The 22,657-nt window shown below is 35.8% G+C and overlaps 1 protein-coding gene across 1 annotated transcript in view; it reads left to right on the top strand.

The window, feature by feature from the left end:
- Window positions 1–22,657, top strand: part of TENM3 (teneurin transmembrane protein 3) — a 3,497,142-nt gene that overhangs the window by 1,629,359 nt on the left and 1,845,126 nt on the right. The window lies entirely within an intron of this gene.

Raw genomic sequence — 22,657 nt, 5'->3', positions numbered from 1 at the left:
CCCCCATTGGTTTCTCTCCTCAAAATAGCCAATGTTGGTGGGGTTACAAATATTGGGACCCACATTAATCATTAAGAGGGCTAATACCCAATTCAGAAGGAAGCAATGCCCTCAACCACACCCCCACATTTGAATCTACCAATCAAGAAAAAAGTTAGAATAAAGGTACATCTAGGACTTGTGAAAATTGCTTTAATTTTCCATAGATACACTTGGGCTTAGTCACTGGAGGTCAAGTTTCCCCTCTTACTTTCAGGGAATTAGCCTTAGCTAACCAAACTTCCTTACATTTTTTGACATAGTCGATAATCTTTAAGAGCTGCTATTAATTAAGGGAGAAGCATCACCTTATAGAGAACCTGATGTAGACCTTTTATTCTTCAGCTGGGATGTTTCTCAAATGGCAGATTTTTGGACTGTTACTATATCAATGGAAAGGTGGAATGAAACTCAAACCCTTACAAGTTGTTTGACTTTGGGCATACATGCCCCTTAAACTTGAAAAGCCTTCAGGTTCTTATAAGTCAATCAATAAAATAGTGAATCAACAAATATATACAAAGGACCTACTATGCACCAGGCACTATGTTATTCTTCTGAGTACTGAGGAGATTCTTCTAAGTACAAAGAATGAAATACCTTACTGGCAAGGAACTTATTGGGGTTATGGGGGGAAAGATGGCAGTAAGAGGGAGGCAGGGAAAGCACATCTAAAAATGAATGCAATATAAATATAAAGTGATTCAATACAAAGCTGTACAAAGTACTTAGATACAAGGTAGTTTGGGAGGGAAGGTACCAGCTCCTGTGGGAATCAGAAAGGCTTTTCTGCAAAAGATGGTACTTGAGCTGCATCTTAAAGGAAAAAAGTAACTCTCTGAGGTGTAAGTTAAGAGGGAATGCATTCTAGGCATGGGGAACAGCTAGTGCAGAGGCAAATAGGAAGGGATGGAGTGACATGTGTGCATAATAGAGCAAAGATGAGTTTGACTAGATTGCAAAGTTCAGGAGAGGGCATAATGTCCAATGAGGCTGGAAAAATAGGCTAGGACCAAGTTGTAAAGGGCTTTGAAAGCTAAACAGAGGAGTTTTTATTTTGTTCTAGAGGCAATAGGAAACCACTAGAGTTTATTGAGTAGGGGAGTCACATGGTCTGATCGGCGCTTAAGGAAAATTACTTTGGCAGCAGTATATAGGATATGAGTGGAGCGGTGAGAGACTTGAGCCCAGGAGACCAATTAGGAGGTTTTTGCAATAATCAAAGTGAGAGGCGATGAGGGTCTGCACTCCAGCAATGGCCATGTGAGTGCAGAGAAGGTGTAATGAGGAAATATATGTGTCAGGTATATACGATTTTTTCAGTAAGTTTAATATAAGTCAAAAGATGTTGTAGAAGTAGATACGGATATGCAAGGTGGAAGACAAAGAAGACTTTGGGCTAATGTCAAGATTGTAAAACTAGGAGACTAGAATGATGCTGGTTTGTTTTTGTTTGTTAGTTTTGTTTGTTTTTGGTAGATGTAGTGAGGTTTAGAAGACCAGGGGGCTTGGGAAAAAAAATAAATTCAGTATAAATTGAGTTTGAGAAGTCTCTGGGACAACTAGTTTGAAAAGTCCAGCAGGTAACTGGTGATATGAAATTAAGGGGAGAAATCATGGCTGGAGTTTTTCATGAGTCAAGAAAATTGTGAAGGAGCAGTAAGACAAATGGGAGAAGATCCTAGAGAGAACAGTGTCATTAAAACAGAGAAGAGAGAATTTCCAGGAGGAAACAGTAGTCAGCAGTATCAAATATTGTGCATGGGTCAATAAGGAGGAGACCTGGAAAAAAAAAGCCATCATTTTTGACCTCATACTTTCCCATTTTGTTTTATTGTTTGTTTTGTGGGAGGTTTTTGGGGGGGATTTTCTGTTTTTTGGAGGGGGAAAGGCAGGGCATTGGGGTTAAGTGACTTGCCCAAGGTCACAGGGCTAGTAAGTGTTTTAAGTGTCTGAGGCTGGATTTGAACTCAAAACTCCAGGGCTGGTGCTCTATTCACTGTGTCACCTAGCCACCCTTTACTTTCCAGTTTTCTCAAGCAGATTGCACCTTCAATCGTCCTCTCTGACTCTGTGTTCCTCTGTCTCTCTCTGAGCGAGATCATTGGTAAATTTGAATAGAATAAGTTTAGTTGAATGATAAGGCCAGAAGCCAGATTGCTAAGGATTGAGAGATGTCTGAAAGAAGAGAAAGTGGAGTATGGGTTTAGACAACTTTGGGTTAAAAAGGGAGCAAACATAGAAAACAATAGCCTGAGGGAATGGTAGGGTCTTATGAAGGGTTTTTAAAGATAGAGGAGACTTGGGTATCTTGAAGCAGGAGTGAAGAAATTAGTAGATGAAGGTTGCAAATTTATGTTATTATCCATACTAGTTATTATTGTTGATTAAAAACCTATTGGTGTTATAAAGGTGCTTTACAAATGTAAATCATTCTTCTCATTCTCATCTCTTCTCCCTTTTACCTTCTTACTGATGAACTTTCCATAACAGAGTTCCCCTTTCCTTAACCTTTCTCTCCTCTTATCTCTCTTTTCTACTGGAATGAGTGCTGGTTTTGTAATCAGAGGACTTGTGTCCAAATCCTGCCTGTTTGTCCTTAAGCAAGTTATTTAATTTCTACTAATCTCAGGTTTCTCATCTATAAAATGAGGGAACCGGACTAGGAGGCCTCTGAGATAATTTATAATTTGAAAATCTCTAATCTTGTACCCAATGAGGCAGAGAAATGTCCAAATCAGTACCCTTTAAAAAAACCTCACCTCCTTTCATCTATTTATTTTATTAAACTCCATAATATAGATTCTATTTTCAATTTATGAATGCTAGAAATATGGGTAGCCTTTATTTAATAGGCACTCGGTGAAGTTTGGTCAATGTTGATGATTAGTGAAGTATTTTATTCTGGGAAAACGGGATCAAAGGACTGGAAGGAAAAGAAACAAATGGCCAAATAAAATAGACTGCAACAAATAATGCATTCCTAGGGGGCCTTTCCCCCTCAAAATCCCTGACTCTCTGGTGTCTCTGCCTGACCTTACAAGATGATTTGAAGAAACCTGGGGGAATTGGGAACTGTCAGGGTTTGAGCGCGGGCTCATCTTATTCAATCATAAAACCCTCAGGGATGTCCTATGTCCACAAAACAGTGATTCATTCTTCACTCCATAGGGCATCCCAAGCAGATGTGATCTCCCTTGAGTTCATACGCCCTAAGGAGTTTAGAGGGAATTGGAAAATTTTTGGAATTCAGAGTAATTCCTTTTGCTGCATTGGGTTTCTTCTGACAGTTTGAGAACAATGTGGAAATAAAAGAGACTTACTTGATTTTACACATCATCTTTTACCTATCGTCATTAGACAACCACCTCTCTACAGATTAGCTAGTAAATCATTGAGTTAATGCAAAATATTTGTCCATAGAATTCTAGGACATTTCAGAACAAGAAGTGTGTGTGTGTGTATGTGTGTGTGTAACAACTTCTAACCACACACCCTCCTCTGCTAGTAATATCTTATCATATATGAAATGGAAATCTAGTGCAGGTGCTAAGTAGACAGTACATATTAGAACAAGAAAGAAATTATAGTGCAGAACAATATTTGTTCCATTCAATTTACAATTATTGAATAAGGGAGTCCCATAAATTCACCAGACTTTTTCCTTTCATACTTCACAGTCTATTTCTTGAGAATTGACTGTAACAAGTATATTTAACAAGTCATTGAAGAATTCCAGGTAGGCTCAGTAATGACATGCAAAACAGAAAGAAAAAACTCCAGAAAATGATGCAAAAAATGAAATATATAGTAAATTACTATGCTTTATACTCTGGTACAGCTGCTCTCAGAACTCCATGGTGTCCCCAAGACATACATCAGGAGTATTCATTTTCACTGATGTGAATTTGTCTTTACATTGCCCAAACCAAACAAGTTGTTTCTTTCTTGTTCCAAATACACATGTATGTATACACAGGCTTTCTCTTTGTAGGCTCCTTTGTCACTCTGTATTTGTTAGACACAGAAATTGTTGAAAAGAAGTGGAATGAAACATGTGTGTGTGTGTGTGTTTAAATTGATCTATTGTTCTTAGTAAAATGCAGTCATCATATGGCCCTAGAATTCTTCTGGTCTTCAGATCCTGCCATGTCATAAGAATCCAATGTCACATAGTGTGATTTCTTTTCTAATTTGTAGACACTGCTTTGATTATAGAAATGCATGTTATTTTTGTTATAATCAAAACTAAAGGCTTCATTGAATGGTGCATTTTTTGAATTATAGTATAGTGTGGCCTTAAGGTAAGAAAGAATTTTTCATTCTAACAACACCAAGGGCAAGTGTGACAAGAACTAGAGAACAAACAGATAGAGGAAGCCCAATTCTTCAGAAAGGTTGAAATTGCATCAGAATATAAATATATGTAAAATTAGAGGAATTAATAATGTTGATAATATCATTCATAGCTATAAAGAGACCCTTTTCCTGTTAGTTTTATTTATATTGATATTATGAGACCAATAATTTCATAGCTGTGTCTGCAGGATACTAATACTTTCGTTTGAAAGACGAAAAGATCAGAAAACCATTTTGTTGGGGTGGTGGGCCCAATACGATTATGAATAACGAATTACATCCCCTACATTGTGTTTTCAATCAATCTTTGGATTGGAATGGTTAGAAAATAGTCAATGAGAATAGAAAATCCAAGGTAAGTGAGGAAATGCAAAGAGATGCTTAAATACTCTCAATAAATTCAAAATACCATGTTTATATGTGGAAGGAAGGGGAAAAATGCAAGGAGTATTTATTAAGCACTTACTATGTTCCAAATGCTTTATAAATATTGTTCAGTCATTTTTCAGTCATGCTCCACTCTTTGTGACCCCATTTGGGGCTTTCTTGCCAAAGATACTAGAGTAATTTACCATTTCCCCCTCCGGCTTATTTTATGGATGAGGAAACTGAAACAGTGTTATACTACTAGGGTCACACAACTGAAACTGGATTTGAACTCCAGAAGATGAGTTTTCCTGACTCCAGTCTATCTGCTGCCCCACCTACATGCCTGTCCCAAACATTATCTTCTCTAATTTTCACAACCTTGGAAGGTAAAATAGGGGTTATTATCCCCATTTTACAGATAAGGAAACTGAGGTAACAAAGGTTAAGTGACTTTTCCCAGATCATACAGCTAGTAGATGTCTGAGGCCAGATTTGAAAGAACTGCTACATGTGTTTGCTGAGCAAAGTTGACCATCAGCAATCTTTGAAAAAATTGTGGAGGACCGGAGAAGGGCTGTAGAATTAGAAATGGGTTAATGTTATCCCAAATTACAATCTAATGAAGGACTTTGATTCCTGGAAAATTTTTATAATTTATTATTAAATGATTTTATGAGTTTGTGGAAAGGAAGGTGATTATCACTAGAAACCATCATAGATTTAGCAAAAATAGATAGTATCAAACTAATCTGATTTTAATAGGCTTAAAATTTTTGGAGTGATTATAGTGAATATTGATTTAATAGATATTTACTTATTAGTAACACTTTCCCATTTCTGATCATTCAACATTTTCTAAAGAGTGAATAAAAAGAATACAAGTTTTGCCTCTCAAAGGATACACAGAATTCCAAGCATGCTTTACTAGGAAGACATGACATTCTGAACTACAGTGTTACTCTAGGACCACAGAGATATTAGACAGACCTTGATTCTAGATTCTAGGCCAAGGTACCCAGTGATAGGGTGTGCAAAATGATCTTGTATTTGGGATGTAATCTTTGATATATCAAAAAGCAGTAAGCCACTTAAAGTGACTTCCATGAGCTATGCAATTATTACCCTAAAGCTTAAAATTATACACTTAAACTTTTGGAACTTAAACTTTTGGAACATACTTTATAGACATTCAGAACTTTCAACTATACTTATAATTGGTGATTGATGATTGTCATAAGTCAGTTAAATGTCAGCCCTGTACCAGGTCAAGCCCCTTTAAGAACCAAAACAATCAGGACTACAAAAATAATCTAGACCCATATATGACAGAAATACTATTTTAACATTTCACCTTTTTTGCTAATAAGCTTGGTATTTTTTCATGACCTGGACTTCTCAGACATCATCTCTCAGTTTGGGTGACTGAGGAGTCAGATGCTTACCAGCCCTTAATCCTATGACCTATGACTCAGACACTTTATTCTTTCTCTCTTTTTTTTTTTGGAGGGCAGTTGGGGTTAAGTGAGTTGCCTAAGGTCTCACAGCTAGTTTTTGTGTTGTGTCTGAGGTCACATTTGAACTCAGCTCCTCCTAACTCCAGGGCTGGTGCTCTACTCACTGCACCACCTAGCCACCCCACCTTATTCCTTCTCTTGATCTGATCCCTCAAAATGTGGTTCCTATAGAAATAGGTTTCTACTCAGCCATATTGACTTGACTGTCCATATTATTGACTAGTAATCTGTTCTTCTCTCTGAACTCTACCATGAAAATGGACATCAGCCATAAGCAATGTCCCAGTGAAGCTTGGCTAATGGCCCCATGAGCAAACACCTTAGCTGATACAAGCTTCCACTTTCAGATTCTGCTTCCCTAGTTTCACCCTTCTATCCCAAGTTCCTTTTGAATTATACTACCAACTATCTCCAGATCTCAACTTGGCATTATTTGGTAGTGACATTGATTAGATACTTTAATTGAGATTGGCTTGTACATGAAGGTACAAATGGAAACAAAAGCCTATGGGCAGTCTGAGAGGTTACTCAACACATATTTAAAAAATGTTTATTAAGCTTCACACTCTGGTGCTGGGAAAACAGAAAGATAAATATGGCAGTGTCCCCTAGTACAATACATAAAGATTAACATAAGTATCCTTTTCAAGTTTTCCAGGAAATGAAGTTATATAAAAATTATATCATTTCACAACTACTTTTATCATAATCAAAGTTTTTTTTTTTAATTTTAAAAGATTTAAATTAAGCTTAAATTTTTAAAACGATTTTCTTTAAGCTCTTTTGTTTTGAATACAATTAGTCCTTTTAGGTTGTCCTTTTAAATTACCTTATAAACGGCAGATAATTTGGGGAGGCTGTGGTATCAACTTCTGAATGTTAACCTAAAATCTTGTTGTAAGCAGTGAGGTACTTAATATGTATTATTTAATTGGGTCATGAGCTTAGTTTACTAAAATCTCTCCTGATAAGATTTTAATCCATTTTTTCCTATACAGGTAGGTCTAAATCAGGGATTCTTGGCCTGGTTCCTTTTCCTTGTTTCTTTGTATATATATATATATATATATATATATATATATATATGTGTGTGTGTGTGTGTGTGTGTGTGTTGTATCATGTGTGTGTATATATGTATACATATTTATAATTATTATCATTTCTTTAAATCCTATGAGTTTTACTTTATTCACTTAAAAACATGATTCTGAGAAGGGGTGCATAGATTCAAAGAAATCTATCCAAAAATGTTGGAAAATCTATGGTCTAATTTGGACTGGAAACATCCTATTCATATTAGTATTGGGTCAAACTTCAACAATCATATGTCTACTCTCAACAATTTTCTGCTTAACTTTTATTTCCCTTGTTGACACTGGTAGCATGAAAAACAAAAAAAAAATTATTTAGGAACATAGGAATTGTTCTATGAGGAATCTTCTAGCAATGATATGTGAAGTGTGTTAAAAACTTTATTTTATATAATCTAATCTATAAATTCATCAGGATGATTTCATAAGAAGCTATTGGTGAGAAACTTTCTCTGATAATACAAATTATCACCCTGCTCTGCAATTTGTAGTTTTGAGAATTGCCTGGCAGCACTGAGAGGTTAAGTGATTTGTCTAGAGCAGGGGGTAGGGAGCCTGGGGCCTCAGGGCCACATGTGACCCTATAGGTTCTCAAGTGCTACCCAAATTTCTGAAGTTTGGATTCCATCAAAGAGCCTCACTTGAGGACCTAGGGGGTCACTTGTACCTCGAGGCTGCAGGTTCTAGAGTCACACAGATAATACTTATCAGGTACATCATTTAAACTAGATTCCTAACTTGGAAGTCAGCTCTCTACTCTAGAGCCACACTGCTTCTCATTTTATTTATTTATTTTGTTTTTTATGGAGGGGGCAGGGGAGGGCAGGGCAATTGGAGTTTAGTGACTTGACCAAGGTCACGTGGCTAATAAGTGTTAAGTGTCTGAGGCTGGATTTGAATTCAGGTCCTCCTGACTCCAGGGCCAGTGCTCTATTCACTGTACCACCTACCTGCCCCATTGCTTCTCATTTTAAAAGTGATGTTTCACCATAGGATAAGTAATTAATATTTCTGGAATTTAAATTCAGGATATCATCAGCAAGCAATATGGCATGTATCTGGAAGCAAGAAACCTATATTAATGTCAAAAAAAAAAAACCTCCAAAACAACTAATGACAGTTTAGTCAGTGTTCCAAATGTAATATTTATCATTGAACCAGAATTTCCTGAAATAAATTCATTGCCTCACAAATATACACAGTAAATACAGTTTAGTAAAAATACAAGTTTGAGAACACCCATGGTCACCTAATCCCCTTGCATAATCATTCTGACTTGGTGCAGAAGGAGTGTTGTATGGACATTACCTTCCTTGAGGGAATGCTGTGAGGGATTAGAGAAACATCTGAGAAAAAATGATTTGAGCTCCTTTGAGAAAGATGCTATTAATCCAAGATGGTATTTTTATTTGAATGAGCAGGAGTCTGAAAAGGGATTATTTCCTCAAGTGGAGAGTAGGACCAGTGGTGAAGAAATCAAAGGATCCACCTTAAGAAAGATATCATGATATCAAGCAGGTATTCAACTACATTAGAGATGAAATGGAGAAATGAGTCACTATTTAATTATCTGCATTTCTATTGTGATTTTATAGTTTACAAAGCTCTTTTTAAAAAACACACTTTCTTTTGTTCCTCTGTAACAACCCTGTGAAGAGGCTGGAATATGAGTTATTAATATGCATCTTGTGGGTAAGAACACTGAGACAGGGAGATATTGCCCAAAATTAGACATGATAAACAGTAGAGCCGAGAAGAGAGTAACTCTACAATGCTTTTGCTATTAGGTAATACAATATTTGCATTAAATACTTCCACCCAACAAATCTTCTTACTAGATTTTCACTTTTGAGTAATATAGAAACACATGGATAATAGTTGGATCCAGTATTGTCAATAACTGGTCATATAACTGCTGGATCAGTAGTACTCAATTTTCTGGGTTCTTGAGTTAGCTATCCAGGCAAAGTTCTTTGAATTTCAGTTCCTCAATTGTAAAATAGGTATAATAATAATGTTACTACTGAAATCACACTTTGTAATTTCTATCTTAAAAAAAGATTAAAATATGACATTGTTTTGTTGATATTTAATATCTAACAACATTATCTTTATACTAATTATGACTTTTGCTCTAATAAGTTGGAGTTCTAACTAGACATGGAAAAATAAGTAATTACCATGACATGAGTAATGAATGGCCTCCTGTTTGTTAAAATATGATTTAAATTTGTGATATCCTGTGTTTGTTTCTAGGAATAACAAACCTTCTGATTATTCTCTTAAAGAAAATATTCATGATCTATTGGCACAAGTCATTGGTTCAATCTTCAAAACTTTGTCCCCTATCATTCCTTATTCCTGACCTACAACTTCCACATTTGCTTTGAAGTAGCTTTGTATTGTTATATGCTGGATGTCCCAGAAAGGATAAGAGTGTATGATCCAGGGTATGATACTCTGTACCATAATATACAGGGCCCACCAAAAGTATAGTTTCAAGCTATAATAGTTTAAAACTACAAGAATTTTGGCACACCCTATATATTTTTAAAGATCTGAAAAATGCAGAGAATATAAATCCCACTATTCTTATAAACAAGAGGAATTTCATTCCATAGAGCAAAATTTCATCTTAAAGGATCTCTTCCTATAAAGTCTCCCACTTATACATCAAAAACATTAAAGAATCCTCAGAACAAAGGCAAACTTATTTCATGACCCACTGACCATCCCACAAAATGCGAAGCATAAAACAAGGAGACGCTTGTTTTGTCAACCAACATTCTCAACACTGCTGTGAAGGAGATCCTATGCATTGTTCAAAGCAAAAGATTCCCTAAAGATGATGAGGTTTTCCAGATGTTTCTGTTTGGAGGCTACAATCTAGTATTGGTTGCACCAAGACCTAGATCACTGCAAAGCTTTCTGTATGAGAACAATATCCTTCCAAAAAACTTCAACCTAACTGTCTACACTGGAAAAAATTAATAGTAGATGAAAAATGCTTATTTCCTAGATTTAGATTATGTCGTACTGTTATATGCAAAACCTGTAGACCTTGCCCATCAATGTGGACAGCACCTAAAAATGAACTATGTCAGACCCAGAATTAAACAGGAGGATGAGAGCAGGCTGGATTGCTTATGAAAGATTAAATACTCCATTGATCTCAAAGACCCATCTTTTTGATTGCCACCATTTTACCAGCATTTTTGCTTCATTGTGAGTCATAGAATTCCACAGTCCCTCTGGAATATTAACCTCCATGTTACTCAGAAGGCAAATGAAATGTTCGCTGTGAATATGAGCGGGTCCTACCATAGACTAAATATAGTTAATATTCATATAGCAATTCATGTTTACAAGGCATATGTCATCTCAGTTGATCCTGTATAACAAGTAAGAAACTACAAAGAAGAGCTTGAGTAAATGAATAATACAGTGAAAGTGAGTGATAAGGGTCAGATACCCTTGTACACCATTGAATTCTTGAGGTTATCAAGGGAAAACAAGGATGGTCACCAAGATATTGGATAGATCCTGTATGATGAATTTCCAACAGGACATGGACAAGAATACTACACAATAGGCAGATATTGCTGTTTGTATCACTGGATGAAACACTTAAAGCAATGAAACCACTGATCCATCTGAGAATTTGAGTAATCATATAAATAAGAATAATTTATTTTTTTTTCTTTTTGGAGGGGGGAAGGTAGGGCATTTGGTGTTAAGTGACTTGCCCAAAGTCACATGGCTAGTTTTGTGTTAAGTATCTGAGGCCAGATTTGAACTCAGGTCCTCCTGACTCCAAGGCCAGTGCTCTATTCATGGAGTCACCTAGCCGCCCTGAATAATTTAATTTTCATAAGACTGTTGTGGAAGGAGGCTGCTTCTCCAGAATACAGGGTATTCCAAAAGTCTGTAGTTTTAAGTTATTAAAGCTTAAAACTGCACTGAGACTTTTGGAGCATGCCTTGGGCTAATTAATATCCATGACTTATATAATCTCAAATAAAATAACAACATATTGGAGTTCAAACCATTCACTTGTAATTTACATCCCCAAAATTATATATAAACATCCACATACATTTGGTCGAAGCATGGGAACCCATCTGAAACTAGTTGGTTTTAACTGAAACCCCAACGATATCAAGTAAACCAGCATGATACCACCTGATATTGTTCCTGCGTAATGTAGCACATAATAAAGGCTTGACTTTAAAGCTGGCAAATTAAAAGTTTTACAAGCTGTCACTTTCACTAGTAACTTCCTGTTCTGTTGGATTATCTCATGTTGGGTTTTTTCTTATGAAATATACAGTCTCGTGTTCAGTTCTGTCAATTAACATTTTATTTAATGGAGAAGCCAAAGTTGACCTCAGAGTACAGTGATTTGGATGGAAGGTAGTTCCAACTCTGTTAATTAACTTTTGATCCAAACTCAGGAAAGCCAAATAAAATGAAACCAGGCTAGAATACTTAGTCTGCTTTAAGGAAAGTTAGATGCGGGAAATAGAAAAATATTTATCAGTTTTAAAATGGAATTGCCAAGATATTTTTTAAAAGGGAAAGGAAATGAAAACCCCTTCTATAGCCTGGGTCTTAAGTGATAGAAATTGTTAAGAAAGTGAAGCAACAAAAGATTGATTAGATATGGAAAGTGTTCCAAAGGGAAGAACAACAAGTTTTTAGTTCTTGTTATTATAGAAAATTTTAGAAGATAGTTTATGGAGTAAAAGAAGACGAGAAGAAATAATTCCTACCCCCAAGGAGTTTAATACAAAGCCAAACCAAAAAACAAACAAACAAACAAACAAACAAACCCATAACTGTGGAATCCTAACAGTAAGATAGCTCATTATACTCAAGAACTAAAATAGATCCAATAATCACAGTCTCTCTTCCATGCCATCCCATTTGTGTGACTCTAGTCCATGTCTAATAATAAGTTTACTATAGGGAATCTACTCAACATGGTCCTTCTTTGTTTTCTCTTGACATTGCAAGGATATTGATGAAATAGTCTTTCCATCTGTCCTCCTTTATTCTTGCCATAAGACCAGATTGTCTTATTTTGCTCATGAATTTCTTTGAAGACAACTGCTTTTTGTTTGTTTTGCTTTTTTTTGGGGGGGGGGATGGCAATTGGGGTTAAGTGACTTGCCCAAGGTCCCATGGCTAGTTTTTGTGTTGAGTCTGAGGCCAGATTTGAACTCAGGTCCTCCTGACTCTAGGGCCAATATTCTATTCACTGTGCCACCTGGCTGCCCCCTGACAACTACTTCTTCATAATTTCTCATCTGTAATGTGTTGTGACCTGCTCATGCCTTCTTTGCACCTCTCCCTTACCTTCTGGATGATGTTCAATTTCAGTTGTTGGAAACTGTCATATTCCATGACTTGCAACTGTAAAGACATATTGTGAAGCTCAATCATACAAATTCAAATATAGCATGAACTAAATCTTCTTTTAATTGTAAAAATGATATATACTAAATACTATTAGACTATAATGTGAATGTGGTTAAATCCTCAATACCAATATTATTTAAAATAATTTTATTGTCCTTGAAATTTCAATAAACAGAAAAATAAAGAAGCCACATATGTTTATGATGTTTATGTTGTCTTCCCCCTATGTAAATTCCTTGAGGTCAGCAAATATTTCATTTTTCTTTTTATTTCCCTATGATTTAACACATTATCTGGCAAATAATAGCTACTTAATAAATGTTTGTTGATTGATTCTTGATATATAACAATGAGTCCAGTTCCTATGTAGCTACATAGCTATATAGTAAGAAGAATGATCAGAACATGATGGTATGAAGATGATTATAACAAATAATTGGGAAATATGCAGATGAGGCATAGCTTGATCAGAAATATCTAGAAGAAATTGGATTTGTGGGAGAAAGAAAAGCTTTCCAATAAAGGAATAGCCCATTAAACCATTTATCATGGAATTTCAGGGTTGGTGAAAACCCTAGAAATTACCTAGGTGAGAGGGATGAAACATGAGTTACATTCCCAAATGTGAATCAGATTAAAATGTAATTGGGAAATATTATTTTTAATGATGGATAATGTTAATGTATGGTTTTATAAGTTAATATGATATTTCTAAGGATTTTTATGTACAGTTGAGTGGCCCCAATTCTACTTGAATTTGGCACCATTGTCCTAGTGGACAAGTATTTCTTGAACTGTGGGTTGTGACCCAATATGGGCTTTCAAAAAAATTTGGCAATAGTAAAGGTTTCTGAACACTCAATGAGCAAAAATTAATTAAAAATCAAATACATAGGGGTGGCCAGGTAGCACAGAGAGTAAGAGCACTGGCCCCAGAGTTGGGATGACCTGGAATCAAATCCAGACTCAGACACTTAGCACCCACCCAGAAACACCTGGCCATGTAACCTTCAGCAAGTTACTTAACCCCAATTGCTTAGGGGTGGCCAGGTGGCTCAGAGAGTAAGAGCACTGGCTCCAGTGTTGGGATGACCTGGGGTTCAAATCCAGGCTCAGATACTTAGCACCACACCCAGAAATAACTGGCTGTGTAACCTTGAGCAAGTTACTTAACCCTGATTGCTTTAATAAATAAATAAATTAATTAATTAATTAAATCAAATACATAATGAATCCATAGTGTTTCTGGAAGTGCTTACCCATGTTGTATCATACAACTTCACTACAGCCTTGGTTCTGAACACAAAACATGGATGCTTTGTACCGCTCATATGGTAACATCACGCAACACCAATAGACCCTGCTAAAATATGAAACAGGTTCACTGGTGAGGAAAGTTTAAGAAGCTTTGAATTCTAGCCCAAACAACTCCCTCTTTTAGCAGTAAGGAAACAGAAGGAAAAAAAGGAAAAAAAAGAAATTACGCCCACTTCACATAGCTCATTTAATGGAATAGGCAGAACTACCCCTAATTTCCTAGTTTGATGGTAGAGACTTCCATTGAGACTGAATTTTCCACACAGCCTTCTGTAGACCAGAGACTCCCATCTTGAGACTTTCAATAGCACCATAAGCATCACTCAGCTATCAGGTATCTGTGACCTCTACTTGAATGCCCCAGGTGACAATGATCAATGCTTAATAAATGGTTGGTTAGTTGAAGATTTGAGACAAACAATCTGTAGGGTTTCTTTTGGTCTGGTTGGGTACTTCATGAAAGGAAATCGATTTTTTTTAAATAAAAAGATCTAAATCTCTTGAAAATCTTAGTCCCAAAATAACACATTTTAGGTTTTTCCAAGTAAACCATGCTCAGGTCTTCTCAGGTGCTCCAGCCTTGATGTCTCTTGTACTCTACAGCCTTTTTCCTCTGAACTCCCTATGACACTTGAGGATAAAAATACCCAATTTCTTTCCATTTCTTGCAATGTATTGTAGCATGTCTAACAGAATATTGAGGAAAGTGACATTTTTTATTAATAACCTATTTCTTAATGACCAAAAAAATTATGTTTTTGCCCAAACTTAAAGCAAATACGCAGTACTTATTAGCTAAAATGGAAGTGAATAAATATCATCATGACTAATAATTGTGTTTTTTAATGACTATTTTCATTACATATTTTTATATGAAATAAAATCAACTAAACAAGGCCTGGCTTTTTTGATTTTTGCCACCTGCCCAGGCATAACCATTCTCCATTTTATTTATTTATTTATTTTTTGCAATTGAGCAAGTAAGTTTAAAAAGTACATGTCAGAATTGCCCCAATATGTGTTGTAATTCCATTCCAATGTGACAGTACATTTCAGGAGAAACTGTTCCGGAGGTGATCTGGGATAGGTTACAATGCTAATCTCACAGCTGTCTCGGTAGCTATCGGTGCTCATAAATCATGTGGTCTGTAATAAGAGAAGTAAGTTTGAGAGGTTAGAAATCTTAAGAAAATTGTGACAGAGGTGATAGATGATATGAAATGACTACATTCTGAAGATCTTATATAAAAAGGGAATGTGTTGCATTTGAGATAAGTACCTCCTGGATTTTTTCTTTCCTTTTTTTTAACTTCTCCCTGAAACCAAAAGAATATCAGCAATGTGATACAAGACATGCTTCAGGAGAATTATTTGATAATTTTTGAACAGCTGTACATTAAAAGAGGAGATTTATGTAGAACAAAGGGTCATCTGAGATTTGGGAAAATGCTGAGAGCTATTCTAAATTGTTCTAGAGTTCTGTAAAGATAACTTTATCTTCTCTTAAGTTATGTGTGTTTGGCAAAGGGAAGCAAAAGAGGAAATGTTTGACTAAGTCTGAATTCTTTAACTACTTTAAAAAAATCTAACATACTATCTATGAAATAGAAATCTTTTTTTAAAAAAATTGAGAATCACCTATTGGTCAGTGCTTGTCTTGGACTGTTAGTGGCATGGCTATTGGTCAGAGTTAGCAAGTAAATCTTGAACACCATTCTCCCACCTCCCAGCCTATCAGTCTATGAAAACAGTCTGTTTCCGTGCTTCCTTTCAGAGCTGAGCATGGAACAACCCCAGTGATTAAAACAAATAATTATGAAATCGTTTAAGACCCTTTAATTGCTTGACACATGTAAGCATTTTTTCCCACTTCCAGAATAATCTATTGAGCACATCTGTGAATTATAGCCTGTGGATAGATCAGAAGGGCAAATTGCTGAATTCAAGGGAAAACTCACTAAGGCATTGATGCAGAGAACATGTTTTTTATTTATCCTCAATATGTTGTTTTATGATGGACTACAACACTGTTATATTGCTAATGATATAATCAATCTTTACATTCTTTGGAAATACCTGGGTATATTATGGGTGACTTTCAACTGTGGTGTTATAATACAGACTACCAAGAAGACAATTGAACAAATAATATATTTTGGCTTAGTGGAATAATGGAATGGAATGGCCTTTTCTCATTTTATACAACTCCATAAAAGTATTGCATATTCCTTACTATTAAGAATATTTAAGTATCCATTATTTCCATACTAGCAAAAATGTACTTAGGTTAGTATCATTTTCCATGATGAATTACTATGTTTATTGTCAGCTAATTTGTGATAATGACAAATGCAGCTCTGAAAAACTAATGTCCGACTATAGTATTTACATATGTAAAATATGTCAAGGAAATGACTATATTTAGAGATTTTCCAAATCCAGTATCCAAACACAGTCAGAATTGTTTCTGGGATTTAGCTTTCCTAGAATTACTAAACATATACAATTAGAGTAAGAGGTAGCATAGAATAGGTCAGAGGTATACAAAACCAGGTGAGGCCTGAACCAGATTAAAGTGTAAATGGTAGGGGCAGCTGATAGACACTACCTGGAATCAGGAAGACCTGAATTGTAATCCAGCTGCACACATTTGACACTTACTAGCTGTGTAACCCTGTGCAAGACTCTTAAACTCTATAGCCTCAAAAAAAAAAAAGGTAAACAGGAAATATTGAACAAAAATAAAAATACAACAGAAAATAGATATTGTTAACATGTGGTTTTACAAGTCAATATGAGGCCAGCAGGAATCCTTATGTTTAGTTTAGTGGTCTGCATTTCAATTTGAATTTATACCAGTGATAGAGAGTTGAAGTTGGAACGACAAAGACAAGGTTCAAGCCCTATCTCTGACACTTTAGCTATGATATATATAGGTCAAGTAACTTATAGATCTCTATATGCTTCATCTAAATCCCCAAGACTTGTTGTGAAACCTAGATGTACCTAGATCTGCACTGGAGGAGAGAGAGCCTTTGCATATTCATTTGTCCAGCTAGACAGGTTAATAATTTCCATTGCCTTTGGTAGAGAAACATTCTCTACTCATCAGCATTTGCGCATCAAAGATAGGAAAACCAGCCAAGGTGAGGGTAAAATCCTGGAATCCTTCTGTACCTTAATATCTCTTTGATTTACTTCCAGTAGGGTTTGCTTGACATTTGATTATGGATTTTATTTTGGTCAGCTCCCATATGAAAAACTTAAAAAAAAAGGGGTTTATATAGGTTTACATGTTTAAATTCATTTGGATCAGTCATCACGAAGCAGGTGAATTTCTCCCCTGATTTCACTGAAATATCTCCTCAGAAAGGAAACAGGCTGCTAAAATTGTCCTTCCCTCCCAGACACCCCCAGTTTAATGAGCTACATTATACAAAGTGACCCCGACCCATTATCTTGAATGGAGGTTCTGTAACAGCAGTAAGGCACCTTGGTTGCCTAACTGAAGTGGAACAAGTTAGATTATGTTCCTGCTTGAAATGAGCTGTGTGTAGCCTGCCATTCAGCTAGTGTGTGTTGCAACAACCAACAATGAACACTTCCAGTTGTTCCACCTTTGTCAGGGCAAAGGAGGCTAGACTTGAGGCCTTTACACATTTTTCCCTGACAGCAAATTCTATTTTACTAAGGACTGCTTTGTTTGCGGGCTTAAAAGAAGCCTTGAATCATGCAGAACAAAATCACTGTCTTAAAAAAGCTCTCAAATAAGGCGGTCTTCCACATGCCTGTCAATGTTCCGAAAGATTCCTTGGAGGAAAAAAAAGATAATTTTGTTCAATGATTCTCCAATTGCTAATAGCTAGTGAGTCACAAAGCATGGAGAAGTGCCCTTAGGAAAGGTATTTACCACCATCACAGAGGATGTGCCATACAGTCTAAATAGGAAATCTGGATCAGAGATGTCAAATACTTGTGGGTCACTTTGCAGAAGCAGCACTTGCCAGTGGAGCCAGAACCAAGATTCAATGTAATTGGGAACTGTTTAACACAAGAAATACAAATGCAGTTGGTAATGTTAATATGTGGTTTTCTAAGTCATTATGTTTGGGTTAGTAGCCCCTGCTTCTAGTTGAATTTGATATCACTGTTTCAGATTTTCTTATTTGTAGAAGGCATTACATAGATGGTATTTTGTTGATTGCAGCAAATCGTAGGACTGTATTATTGATGTTCTGTCTTTTAGTTGTGTCCGACTCTTCATGACTCCATGGACCTTAACATGCCAATACTGTCTATGTTTTGTTGTTACTATTTTGTTTTTGTTTTGGGGTTATTGGCAAAGATAACGGAGTGATTTGCCATTTCCTTCTCCAGAGAATGAAGGCAAACAGAGGTTAAGTGATTTACCCAGAGTCGCACAGCTAGTACATGTCTGATGTCATATTTGAATTCAAGTATTCCTATTATATGTGTGGAGCTTTATCCACTAAGCCACCTAGCTGCCTACCTGGGACAATATAGACCCTCCTAAATGAGTTCAGAGTGACTGAGAAGAGATATACCAAACTATTTATACAGGGAAAATCAAAGTGTTTTGAGAACGCCTATTTTCCAGTTTATGGATAAATAGATGTCTTACAGAGTTTATCCATAAATATTTATGTCTTGGACAGACATCATAGATATAGAGGCCTGGAAATAAAGAGGAAGGGGGTGGGCAGAGAATGGAGTACATTGACCTTGGGAAAAATGAAAAGATTTTAAAGACACCCCAACAAAGCCCATATTTTAAACAATATGCTGCTACTGATGCTGGATGTATACTCTATGGTATATTTAATTCCCTAAATAACTAAAGTGGAGATAAATAACCTAATTCCCTAAATAACCAAAATGGGATAGGGACAGATGGTCGTAAAGAATTGAACAGAAACAGTGGCTAAAAAGATATCTTCAGAGATGTGTGATTGGAAAACAAGGTCTGTGACCTAGCAAGAGCAAAGAATAAACTACTGACAGCCTCCATACATCACTGATAGCCATGTAGCATCAAAAGGTATAAGGGAAGGCTCTCGACATATTGTATGGACTTCCTTCAAAGTATTTGCAGAAGGACAATAACAAGCCTTGAGGAACAGGGTTGACATCTGGACAGTTGTGGGGGGAAGAGTTATACCCATATTGGTGACATCACACACTGTGCCCCAGGAAATGAAGTCTCCCATGGTATCATCCTTTCTTTATCACCTCTTTCAATAATCTTAAGTATATTAAAGAAAACAAAGCAATATTTATAGGCTACAACAATTTGAAACATTTTTAATTGTAGACAACTTAAAGTGGATCTATAATACATTTAAGATATTTGAATAGCTTAGGATTGTTTTAATTTGCATTTCTCTAATCAATAATGATTTAGAGCATTTTTTCATATGACTATAAATTGTTTTGATTTCTTCATTGGGAAACTGCCTGTTCATATCCTTTTACCATTTCTCAATTGGGGAGTGACTCATATTCTTATAGATTTTACAAAGTTCTTTATATATTTCAGATATGAGACCTTTATCTGAGAGACTCTCTATAAAAATTTCCCCCAATTTTCTACTTTCCTTTAATCTTAACTACATTTCTTTTATTTGTAAAGAAACTTTTTTGATAGCATTAGCAATCCTTGCAAAAAGAACACCCACCAGAAATTTAAATCTTAAGGATGACTTAGTGACCTTGCAAATTATACTATTTGCATTCCCTTTCTATGATCCTCCATTTTGCCTCACTTTACTTTCTAAATATAATATCAAGACAACTGGATGTGAATATGTAACACACTCCTATGATAAAAAAAATGATGTGTTATTCCCATTAAATTCATTATTTGATCATGTCTATTATTGAAAATATTATCATTTATATAGAAATTAAAGGTTTTCTAAGTGTTTAAAGGTTTATAATTTCCTTAAACCATTTCCTTAAATCATTTGGTTCTCAGAACAGTACTTGTAGATTGGTAGAAAATATATTGTCATTTTACAGATGAAGAACTGAGAGGTTAAGTAACTTGACAGGGGTCACCCAGAATTTTACAAGGTCTTTCTACACCAAATGTCACTTAGTCCTGGACTCAATCTATTTCACCATGATGCCTCTTAACAAAGAACCTTCTCATTTATAGCTTATAACCTTTGCCAGGCTTATAAATAATTATTTTTGGTGAATAAATATTTCTTGCAGAAGTGTTTATTGTCCTATCAGACAAACAAATATTGTCTGCATCACTTGTGCCACTTATGGATCCTATGGTATTCAATGTTGGCAGCTACATCTGCATTGTATATTCATGGTCTAGCCAGTCTCTTTTCACTGGTCCACCATTCCCTGAAATTATACCTTAGAGAATCTATACTTAGAGTAGAGGCCATTGAATTTCTAGAAGTATCTTTTTTGTCTCATAATTAAGCCATTATCAACCAGTGACATTGTCATTATTGACTACTAACACTTTGCCAGATATTGGTTTATCAGATTTCTTTCTAGGTAATGCTAGTTTAAAACATTTCCCTAAGGAAACTGAACATGGAATACTCAATTAGCCACTGAAGCATCCATCCAATTTAGTTCACTTTAATCAAGTCTAATGTACTATGTTAAATTCTGATGCCATAAAGATGAAACAGTACATAATACCTTCCTTTAATAAATTTATTATGGAGGATAAGAGAAAAGAAGTTACAATAACATCTATTAACAGTTACCAGAATAGTAACAGAGAGTTGAAGAGTGATGGATGAGGGGATCTGGTACCTAGCATATAGTAGGGCCTACATAAATTCTCTTTGTCTTGACCTGACTTGAATTTTGACTTGAAAGAAATACAAGATTTTAGCAAAAATGTAGAGTTACATCTATCTAGGCAAAGGGTGCGTGGGTGGGGCATGTAAAATATCAGAGGTGAGGAAAAGTAAGGAAAAAATTGGGAAATAGTGAGTAATCCAGGTTGGATGGAATTTAAAGAATGTGAAGAGGAGCTGGAAGGGAATCAGCATTTATACAGCAGCATTGGGTGTCAAGTGGTGCTAAGCATTTTGTGAATGTTATCTTATTTAATCTTCATAATGTGAGAGGTAGCAATACGCCCCCATGCAGCTGTGTAAAAAGAGACTTTTGAACCTTGAAGGGATAATTGTTTGTTATTGGTTTCTTTTGACTTTCCATATCTGTATTCATAAAAGGAACTGCCCCCCTTGTATTTTGTCGATGTGCAGATCTTACCTAAAGGGAAGATGGGAGTTAGGGTTAAGAAAGTTAAGAAAGTGTTAAGGAAACTTAATCTTTATTTTAAAAAAAAGAGGAGGGAATTGTGAGAGGTAGCAAAGGGTTAAGTTTCCACAGAACTGCTAAAAATCACTCAAGTAAAAATACTGATAATAAATTGTGAGAAACAGTAGGGAGTTGCGCTTCCATAGAATTGCTAGATATTACTAAAGTAAGATACAAGAAGCTGGCAGACAGCAGATGGATCTGACCAATCAGAAAGCAGACAGTGTCCTTGGGACTCTCAGGTCAAGATTAGGACAGACCTGTGCTAAACTGGTGAAGACTCAGTATCCAAGGTTACTATTATGCTTGCTTAATGAACCTCATGTATTATGTGTATAATCCGATATGCCCAGTATAGGATTAGAGCCTCATTAGTAATAATGTATGACACTGGAAAAGGCATAGCCTAAAGAGAATGCACCAGTCAGTCCTCTGAAGGGAGTGTCTACACCAAACTCATCACATAAAAGTGCTTCCCTTTGGTATTCCCCATTCCTCCTTCCACAAGAAGGGCAGAGTCCACTTCCGGCCAGAGGTGATCAATTCCTTTGGATTTCTCCTTAATAGATTTCTTTTAATATCAGATTTTTGGTATCAGTTGTGTTTTGCATTTCCAAATTGGCATTCCCAACAATAAGTAGGTGTATTATTATCATATGTTACAACTGAGGAAATTTAGACAAGCAGAGATTAAGTGACTTGCCCAGGGTCACACAGCTGGTAAATATCTAAAGCCAGATTTCAACTCAGGTCTCCCTGAATGCAGCACTCTATACACTACACCACCAACTATGATAAGTTTGAAAGGGTATGTTGGAGTCAGATGTGGGGAGTGTCTGAAGGTGTTTGAGCAGGGGAGTGACTTGAGTCAAGTTTACCAAACTAAAAGTTTGAAGACCCGATTGGATTTCCAGCTTTGCAGTTATTAACTAGATAATCTTGGTTAATTCAATTCTCTTCTCTATTTCCCCATCCATAAAATGAGGATAGATAAATATTTGTATAACCTCAGAGTTACTGATAAAGAATATATGAATACAAATATATAAATATGTATATGTGTATATGAAATATATAAATACATATATGTCCACATACATAGATGCATATATAAATACAAGAAAAACAAGATGACATTTGTTAAATACTATGTCAGTATGATTTTATTATTACCATTACTATAATTATTGCATCTCCCAATGTTAGTTCAAAGAGAGGGGCAAA

The sequence above is a fragment of the Petaurus breviceps genome, unplaced genomic scaffold, assembly GCF_028583685.1.
Source record: "Petaurus breviceps papuanus isolate PSGF00001 unplaced genomic scaffold, PetGlider_PUasm1.0 126, whole genome shotgun sequence".
NCBI lineage: Eukaryota > Metazoa > Chordata > Mammalia > Diprotodontia > Petauridae > Petaurus > Petaurus breviceps.
This window is presented reverse-complemented; position numbering and strand designations above follow the sequence as displayed.